Source organism: Chrysemys picta, chromosome 4, assembly GCF_011386835.1.
Source record: "Chrysemys picta bellii isolate R12L10 chromosome 4, ASM1138683v2, whole genome shotgun sequence".
Taxonomy (NCBI): Eukaryota; Metazoa; Chordata; order Testudines; family Emydidae; genus Chrysemys; species Chrysemys picta.
The window spans coordinates 74,316,808-74,326,851 of NC_088794.1; the positions used below are offsets into that span (position 1 = coordinate 74,316,808).

The 10,044-nt window shown below is 41.7% G+C and overlaps 1 long non-coding RNA gene across 1 annotated transcript; it reads right to left on the reverse strand.

The window, feature by feature from the left end:
• Positions 1 to 3,277: 3,277 nt before the first annotated feature.
• On the reverse strand, positions 3,278 to 9,195 carry LOC101939037 (uncharacterized). The gene is made up of 3 exons (XR_256608.5): positions 9,003 to 9,195; positions 4,980 to 5,152; positions 3,278 to 4,666 (listed from the first exon to the last, which is right to left on the reverse strand). It is a non-coding gene; the product is annotated as an uncharacterized LOC101939037 (long non-coding RNA).
• Positions 9,196 to 10,044: the final 849 nt, after the last annotated feature.

The window sequence follows — 10,044 nt, forward strand, 5'->3', positions numbered from 1 at the left end:
CCTTGCTCAGAATTTTAACAACAAAACCAAAGACTTAATGGTCTGAGGAATGAACCATTCTGTCACCTGTTGAAGTGGTCTGGCCTGGCCAGGGCTAAGGTACAGTGGGGAGGCACTGCCTTGCCTGGGCTGTATGTGTCTGTCCTCACTCTCCAGGACTGGCACCTGTCATCAGCACTTGAGAAAATATTAAACAAGAAAACCAAGGCTGACTGCTCCTGATCTGCACAAAAGCTTCCTGAACTCTCTAGGCTGTGAAGATTAATGTTCTAATGGATTAAGTGGCAGACGTGGAGCAGTATATAGAGGAGGCTAACAAAAATTCTGCATTCATGAGTTAGTGCATCAGTGGCAGGATAACACTGGAACTCAAAGACTGTAGAAAAACCCTGGGCCCGATTCTCCTCTCACTTACCCCAGTTGGTGTTATTCCACTCACTGCAGTGGAGTTACTCCAGATATATACCAAGTTAGCAGAGCAGAAACAAGCCCAATAGGTGTATGAAACATGAGACTAACAATAGTATTTGATGGAGAACAGGTTCTGTATTCTAGCTAGTCGTCCAGTTTCACACAACAACTACACACTGTACAAAGTTCTGCACAGATTCCTTTACTTTCCTTTGTGAATTTAACAAGTAGTAAGAAGCAGCAAAATCCTATCAACTAGTCCAGGATTTCTGTTTTAAGAAAGCAGATTCTTTGAATCTCACTTTTTTAAACAAGTGTTCAACGTAACATTTAAACATCTTTCTAGGAAAGAGGATTTATTTTCCAATAGTTATAGATACAAAATTAAAAAGTAGTGTGATCTAGTAGTTAGAGCAGGGACTGGGACTCAAGACATCTGGGGTGAAAACCTTGCTCCACTGAGGTGGAAAAGCTTCCATTGACTTCAGTGGGGTTAGGATTTCACTTCTGGATTCTGTTCCCAGCTCTGTCACTGACTCACAGTGTAACTTCGGGCAAATCCCTTAAACTATAACAACATATTTCTTAAATGCCTCATGGGGATATTGTGTAACTTAATGGAATGTTAAAAGTGCTTTGAGATCCTTCAGTGAAAGGCTAAGTACAAAGTAGTATTAGTTTTATGTGACAGGGGAGCACCCAGACTTGTGACATATTTCCACTGATCACTGCTTGCATTTTCTAGGAGCCGTAAACTCAAGCACCTCCATCTCGGGCCCAGGCCAGGGCGTGTGCCTTTGAACTCCCTGCTGGGGGACTCTATGGATACAAAGGGTGTGTGTCTGTGGTGAGAGAAGCACTATCTTACTGAAGTAGAGCAGAGAAAGGAAATGACTCAATCATCAAAAGGCCCTCCTTCCTCAGGGAACTGTCCCTAATCAGTATTATCCCCTTACAATAATACTATTTCAGAGGCACTGTGAACCAGAGCACCACGTAGCCATGTAAACTGCTTCCTGTATTTGCCAAACAAAACAGCATTCAGCAATTAATAGAATTTAGCTATTAGCTCTGCTATGATAAAACAACACAAACATTACAGCTAGTCATATGGTCATTCTTGGTACTATGCATCTCCTATGGAGAATCCTTTTCATTTTAGAGGGTAGTTTACCTGCTGTGCCATAAAACTTTTGCCAGGAAAGAACAAACCTGGTTGCTTACATTTCGCTTGGCTTAAAATGTCACAGCTGTGAAAATTGTCCTCACTACCCTTGCAAGAGTTATTGCAAGCTTTCCTCATGGGACATCCTGATTAGTCATTGCTGTAGTATTAAGCGGGGATACTTTGTGTTACTTGCCAGGGATCCTGTAAAATCTCTACCTTTTTGATGCTTGATAATAGAAAGAGGCAGCTACAAAAGTTGGCAATGAAAGCTACAGAATAAAGCGATGGGCCCTCCAGAGCTCTGGGACCAGGAATATTACAGAGACTCGGCTCTTTATAATTAACTATGATTAGACACAGACACAGATGTGCAGCATCTCAGCAACAAATGAACCATTTGTTCATCTTTAATGTGGAAGGAGGGAAGTGCATAAGATTGGCAAGAAAATGCACCTTGTAGTTTTCTTTCATTTCCCTCATTCTTTTTTTGATCATCCTCAATCAGTCACCCCTCCTGCTGATACAGACACCTGGAGGTAGTGGTGGGAGTTGGATATTTGCACATACAAGTAAAAGGCAGTCAAGATGCCCAATTACTTTCTTAGCATACTAATACCTCCCTGTATCCAACTATGTGGATCTTCACTTATGGGAATGAGAACTTTATCATATAGCTGATTACATTTAGTGTGACCATTTTCAGATGACAACTTGTCAAAGCCTCCATATGCAGGTTTGATTACAGAATACAGACTTTAGCAGGGTGTCATGAATTTATGGTGGTTTCAAAATGGAGGTATAAAGTCAAACTTTGGGTCTGATTCTGGGGCTTTCTGCATTGGTGCAGGAACAATTTTTATAGTGGAGGTGCTGAAGGTAGAAACCGTGTAATTTGGGTTGTTATTACTACTTCAAGCCAGGAGTATGGCAGCACCCCTAGTTCCAGCACCTATGGTTTTCTGCTAAGCCTCGGAACTCTGAGATGTTTCAATCAGGCAGAGAGTAAAACCACTTCCCTGGGACTGAAGTATTTGGACATAAAATGGACCTTTTTTGATCACAGAAACTCACCCAAGAAATCTCAATTAACTCATCATGGTTTCTGTATCAATAGGAATGATGAAAAACAGAAAGCTGCTACAGCTCATGGCTGCACCATAAACAGTGCAGGGGGGGGGGGCAAAAAAACCTCATTGCAGGGGGGGGGCAAAAATAATGGGCCAAATTGATATCTGGTGTAATTCCATTGACGTCAGTACAGTTACACCAAGAAGGAGTTTGTCCCTATGTATTTTGTTATATATGTGATAGATGAGAACTATTGATGAGATACGTATTGGTGACAAATGTAATGCCTTGTTTCAGCACAAAGACTGCACAAACACTGCAGTTTGAAATTGTATGAAAACACCCCTGCCATATGAGTCCAGAGGGGATTATGGAGCAATAAGGAAGCTGTAAACTTGATGGAATCCTCGTCAGGAATAGCATGAAGGATCTTGTAAACAGCACCTTCCCTTAAGTACATTGTATACAACTATCAACAAAGGTCAGATCTGAATCCAAATGTCAAGGTTCAGGAAAGTGGTTCCAGTTCAATATGCATGAAACATGGGCAGCAATGAATGGTGACACAAATTAATAAAGTAAAATTCCCATAAGAAATCTTTTTTTTATTATTTCAGTAAACAACTGTAGTGACAGCTCTGGGCCTTTATAATATTAATTGTTGCACAAATACCTTTTAACATTCCTCATAACAAATATAATCAACCATCAGTGCTAAAGTCTTAAAAGAGAAAATTAGGGTTGTGGTTTCAGTGTTTGATATGAACCTGAAACTCTCAGAGCTTCTCCAGATTCCTGAAGAGGGCACGGGGCCTGATTCTTCTTTCATATTCATTGCGGTAAATCAGGAATGACACCAGTGAAGCCAACAGAATTACACTGGTATAAGTGGGAGGAGAACCTTGATTTGGCAGGGCCAGGGTCTGACTGGCTGGAGAGAAAGTTCAGCAGAGAGTCATTGAAACAGAAATGAAACTGCTGAGCTTTCAGGTTTGGTTTTTACAGGAATCATGTAAAACAAAACAACACATAAAACCCCAGAGCTGTTGCAGCCTCTAGCCACATTCTATTCATGAGGCTTAAATCCATAAAAAGAACTAACTATGAACATAAACCCAGTTAGCTAGTCCCCCATAGCACTCCCTACTTTAGATTCTGCCCAGCAGCTCCTGCAACTAGCCCAGATTCTTTTCAAGATTCTGAGTCTAACTAGGCTCAGCTGCCTCTAATTTTTTTCCCAACTGAAGTGCCTCCTGAAGAGTCTCAAAACCCCACAACCACTATCTGGCTCAATAAAGCTCATTTCAGGCCACCACTGGCATAGTGCCAGGGAGCACAGAAAAACTCATCCTTGTCTAGGACAGTGGTTCTCAAACAGGTGTACACATACCCCTGGGGGTACACAGAGATCTTCCAGGGGGTACATCAGCTCATCTAGATATTTGACTAGTTTTACAATGGGCTACATAAAAAAACCACTAGAAAAGCCAGTAGAAACTAAAATTTCATACAAGGACTTGTTTATACTGCTCTATATACTATACACTGAAATGTAAGCACAATATTTATATTCCAATCGATGTATTTTATAATTATATGGTAAAACTGAGAAAGTAAGCAATATTTCAGTAATAGTGTGCTGTGACACTTTTGTATTTTTATGTCTGATTTTGTAAGCAAGGAGTTTTTAAGTGAGGTGAAACTTGGGGTACGCAAGACAAATCAGACTCCTGAAAGAGGTACAGTAGTCTGGAAAGGTTGAGCGCCACTGGTCTAAGATAACAAAGGGGTGCAGCCTGTGACATCTCCTTTCTCCTCATGTCTTCAAAGGGTGACTGTCTGGCCTGTCCCGCCATCCTGTACTTTTGGGGGAGTGGTAGTCAGCAAGCTCATCTCCACGCATCACATGCAGAATATTCAGCTTCTTCAGGGCCTGATACATCAGCAGTAGCTGGACCAGGGAATGCTCCTCATTTTCTACTGTTGCCATGTATTCTGATGTCTCCAAGCTAATGGGGACTAACAAAACAAACAACAAAACACTTTAACTTCTCTCATCCAGTTCCCTTTGAGAGGAAACAGTAATTAGTGATAGTAATAGTAAACTCAGTGGTTATTACTAATAAGCAGGCACATTTCAACAGAACAAAGTTAAAATATTGTGCAGCCCAGCTGTCCATGTCACTGGCTTTCCTCCTTTCACAGCTGCACCATCCTCTTGGCCGGAAGTAAAATTCTCACTTCTCCAAACATCCCCACTCCTCCATGGTTAGTTTCACCAGAATAAATTGGTTCCGAATAAATAGTTTCCCTTCTAATTTGCTAGCCTTACCTCCCATGAACATATCCTTGTTCAAAGCAAGTCATCAGCAATAGAGATCCAAATGAGCTTAACATCTACAATAACCCAAGGCAGATTGCAAGTGGATCCTTTGTTTGTTATGGCAACTGAGCAGGAAAATCCTCTTCCAAGATAACAGCATTAAATTCAGGAAGAGCAGAGGCCTGGTAAATAAAAAAATTGACAATATAAGAAACAAAAATGGTTAGCTATGTTTGATAAGGATTAGGAAACAGGTCCAGGATGGGTCAGAGTAAACTGATACAGGGTCAATAGCTAAGGGAATACTGATTAGGTGGACAGATGACAGCAGACTCCAAAAATTAACATCTTTCCTGCTTGAATTGGAAAGGAATAATAAAGGCCAGATCCCGCAGCCTTTGTGGGCCTGCCACTGGCCTGCTGGGCGACCTTGGGAAAGTCACTTCACCACTCCGTGCCACAGTTTCCCAATCCATAAAATAATTATACTGGCCTCCTTTGTAAAGTGCTTTGAGCTCTACTGACAATAAGCACTATATAAGAGCTAGGTATTACTGTTGTTATTATTATTTGTTAAGCCAGACTCCACTGGCTTCACTGGGATTTTAGTTAAATAAGAACCACAGTCTCAGACCCAAAGAAGACAGAAAAAATGCATTAGGCTCCCACCCCCCACAATAACAAACCCTAATCTACCTAAATAACACTTTGTAACAGCTCTTCCTGACCAGATACTAGCTCTGTGCCCAGAGCCAGTGCTAGGCATAAGCAGGCTAAGCAATTGCTTAGGGCTCTGAGCAGCTCAAGGGGGCCCCTAATCGCTTTTTATTATAAGAACTTGCCTGTTTTAGTATTGGAGGGGGGCAAAAATATTCCTGCTTATGGGCTAACACCAGCACTGTCTGAGCCTACCTATTAAACATCCTTCATATTGTACAACAACCTGAATGGGTAGAGAAAGCTCATACTCATCAATGATGCAACTAGGAATAAAAGAAAAGGGGTTTTAATGGAGACCAATATATATAGGTGTATGGTAAATTATACCCCCTTCTCCTGGTCAGGTAAGATAGCAAGAAGTATAGTAAACTGATGTAGGACAGTCTGTATCCAAATAGCACAGCCAGTGAAAAGTTAGTTTAAGAAAGCTCTCTTGAGGCAACAAAGGTGTCTCTGTTAAGCACAAAGCAAGACATACATCATGAGACATTGATGACATAATCTGGATTAGTCTTCATACCTTGCTGGCTGTCTCAAATTTACTACTATTTATTATTCTATTACAATAGTATCTAGCAGCCCCAGCTGAGATCAGGGTCCAAATGGGCTAGGCGCTGTATGAATGCATAGCAAGACAGGCTCTATCCTGAAGAATTTACAGTCTAGGGTCTGATCCTACAAACTCATAAACATCCAATAGAACACAAATTTAAAGTTAAGCATGTGTTTAAGTCATTGCAAGATTGGGCCCTAAACAGATGACAGCCCAGATAGGTATTATTAGCCTCATTTTCCAGAGGGAGCACAGAGAACCAAAGTCGGTGGCAAAGCCAAAAATTGGACACAGATCTCCTCAGTTGTAGGCTAGTATTTAAACCACAAGCTCATCTTTCCTCACACATTTATTGCTCTCCCATCATAGCATCATAGATTATTGTTAGAGAGAGAAGACAGAAGCAGTATTATACCTGCTACCAACTGGTACACACTGACTGGTTAACACTATCACTCCATGAGCGCCAGCTCCTTTCCAGATAATCCACACCATTTTGAAAACTCTCTCTCTTGGACTCTAATTCTTTTCCTTAGATTCCCAAATTTATCATTGTTGAATTTAAACTCTTGCTGATGAATTCAACACCATGATCTACAGAACAGCAACGTCTGATTGATTGTTAGGTTTCTCCCTAGCCTGTTTTAACCCTAACACTGTTATTTATATAAAGGAACATCAATGTGCTTGGAGTGTGATGCAATATCCTAAAAACAACATAAAATACATATTTATTTAAAATAACCAATAATATAAAAGGCCACCCAGTAAAAATTCAGACAAAACTAACCAGTGGGAAAAAGCAGTGGGGAAGGAGGAAAGGTAATAAATATGAGGCCTTGCTGTTACAGTAAAAAACACCATTGGAACAGAAAAGGTTAAAGGCGTTGTTATAAGTGGTGAGAAATGGACTGATATATATATATATATATATATATATATATATATATATATATATATAATTGGGGATCTAGTGGTAATTATAGCTAACCTGCTGCTGAAGGCACAACAGTGGGGTTTTTACAAGGCCATGGATACCTGTCGGGATAGACTCCTTTAGTTGTGGGAAGCCAAGAAGAAATGAACTCTGAGCATGCAAGTCCCGATAGGGTGCTCCTAGGAGGGTAAAGCCTTCTGAAGGGGATAGGTGGGAGGACTACAAGCCACAACATTTATAGGCACATCCCTGAATGATGAGGGAAACTGCTGGAAGGTAACCAGCTCTACACCTTCAGCCGTCACCTTCAGCCCCCAACTAAAACCTCTCCAGTGCATCATCAAGGATCTACAACCTATCCTGAAGGACGATCCCTCACTCTCACAGATCTTGGGAGACAAGCCAGTCCTCGCTTACAGACAGCCCCCGCAACCTGAAGCAAATACTCACCAGCAACCACACACCACACAACAAAAACACTAACCCAGGAACCTATCCTTGCAACAAAGCCTACTGCCAACTCTGTCCACATATCTATTCAAGGGACACCATCATAGGACCTAATCACATCAGCCACACCATCAGAGGCACGTTCACCTGGACATCTACCAATGTGATATATGCCATCATGTGCCAGCAATGCCCCTCTGCCATGTACATTGGCCAAACCGGACAGTCTCTATGCAAAAGAATAAATGGACACAAATCAGACATCAAGAATTATAACATTCAAAAACCAGTCGGAGAACACTTCAACCTCCCTGGTCACCCAATTACAGACCTAAAAGTTGCAATTATTCAACAAAAAAAACTTCAAAAACAGACTCCAACAAGAAACTGCAGAACTGGAATTAATTTGCAAATTGGACACCATTAAATTAGGCTTGAATAAAGACTGGGAATGGATGGGTCATTACACAAAGTAAAAATTATTTCCCCATGCTAATTTTTCCCCTACTTTTACTCACACCTTCTTGTCAACTGTTTGAAATGGGCCATCCTGATTATCACTACAAAAGTTTTTTTTCCCCTGCTGATAATAGCCCACCTTAATTGACTAGTCTCATTAGAGTTGGTATGGCAACACCCATTTTTTCATGTACTCTGTGTATTTATATCTTCCTGCTGTATTTTCCACTGCATGCATCCGATGAAGTGGGTTTTAGCCCACGAAAGCTTATGTTCAAATACATTTGTTAGTCTCTACGGTGCCACGAGTACTTCTCGTTCTTTTTGCTGATACAGACTAACACAGCTATCACTCTGAAACCAGCTCTACACAGGATTTTAGTGGCAGCAACCACTAGAAACACACAACACTGCAGGCCTGATCCCTCACTCAAACTAAACCCCTGATGAAGTTTTGCATGAGCATGGAGCATAGTTTGGAGCCCTGCCTGTGCATTGTTGATATCGTCCTTTGAATGAATATTCAGTTTTGTGCTGAAGTGCAGCTGCGATACAAGCATTTAACAGTGGACCTGGCAATGTGAAGCATGCAACATGCCAGTGACGTTAAGAAGAAGCTGCATGAAAGGTGGCTATACTGCAAAGGGATTTGTTGCTGTGTGTTTTCTCTGCAGCGTGCTGATAATGAACAGGCAGCTATCCCTCCTCCCCCCCTATGTCCTGCCATCCAGAGAAGAGGATAAGAAAAAAAACAAAGGAAGAAGGGGAAAGGTTATGTGGTCAGAATGGGTGGGGTAAGACCACCACCCATCATGTCTTATCGTCCCTCACACAGACATAAACTCCGTTCTAGAAGGGCGTGCAAAATGGTATTCAGAGTGATAGCAACGGAACCAACTGAGAAACAACTCACCAAAGGGAATTACAAAGGAAAATATACTTGACCGTTGGTCTCTTTTTTGCCTGAATCCTTTAGAATGGTCTTTTTGCAGCCCACAGTCCTGCACAGTGAACATGGGCAGTCCCTTGAAACACCCAAGTTAGGCAAATCCCCTCTGAGGAACACTTTTGCCTGTCAGCTGCAGGAAATGCCCCCTCCCGTCCCCTGTGCACAGTGGAGAATGACTCAGTAAGTGTCAGCCCATGGTTAAAAAGGAAGTGTACAGAATGTACTAAGCACTGAAAAACTCATGTGGGTGAGTGGGTGGGTGAGAAGCAAATCGGGTGTGAAAGGGCACCTAACCATGTTCTACTAGCCTAGGTTTGGTTTGGGGTTTTTTTAGTCTTAAAGATGTTTCTTATTTACAGAGAGTGGTAAGTGTGCAACGCCCTTTACAAAACCAGAAAGAGACACTGGGAGACATTCATCCCTGGAGTAACTCCATTGACTTCAAAGGAGTTGTGCCAGCAATTCCTTTGGGTCAAGCTCCCTGCCGCAAGAGTTAGCCATCTGAAGACTTGATCCTGCAAATTGCTGAACACTCTCAATGCCCACAGATTTCAACAGGAGCTGAGGGGGCTCGGCAGTTTGCAGAAGACACCTGGCACTCAGTAGGTTTGGGCTCAAGCTCAGCCAGAAACTGGACAATGGTTCAGGTCCAGGAAGGTGTGGAGACAAAGGAGTGGGTATTAAAAGGTTCATGGCACACTGAAAGTGTCAGTGTTCTGAGAATAGAGGCAGCATGAAAGAAAACGAGGAACCAAGAGTGGGAGCAGTCAAAGAAAGCTGTTGGGTGCAGAGGAGCATAAGAAACGAGATGCAGTACAGACTAAAATGATGGAAAAAATTAGTTGGTGTAGAGTGAAAGGAAACCACATCAGTTACTGTAGTGGAAATATTCAAGGGCATCCATTTGAATAATGAACCATGTTTATACTAACAATAAATGGCAGGAATTTACAATCCAAATTATGAATAAATGCAGTACTCAGTTTGTCTCTCCTCAGCAGAGATG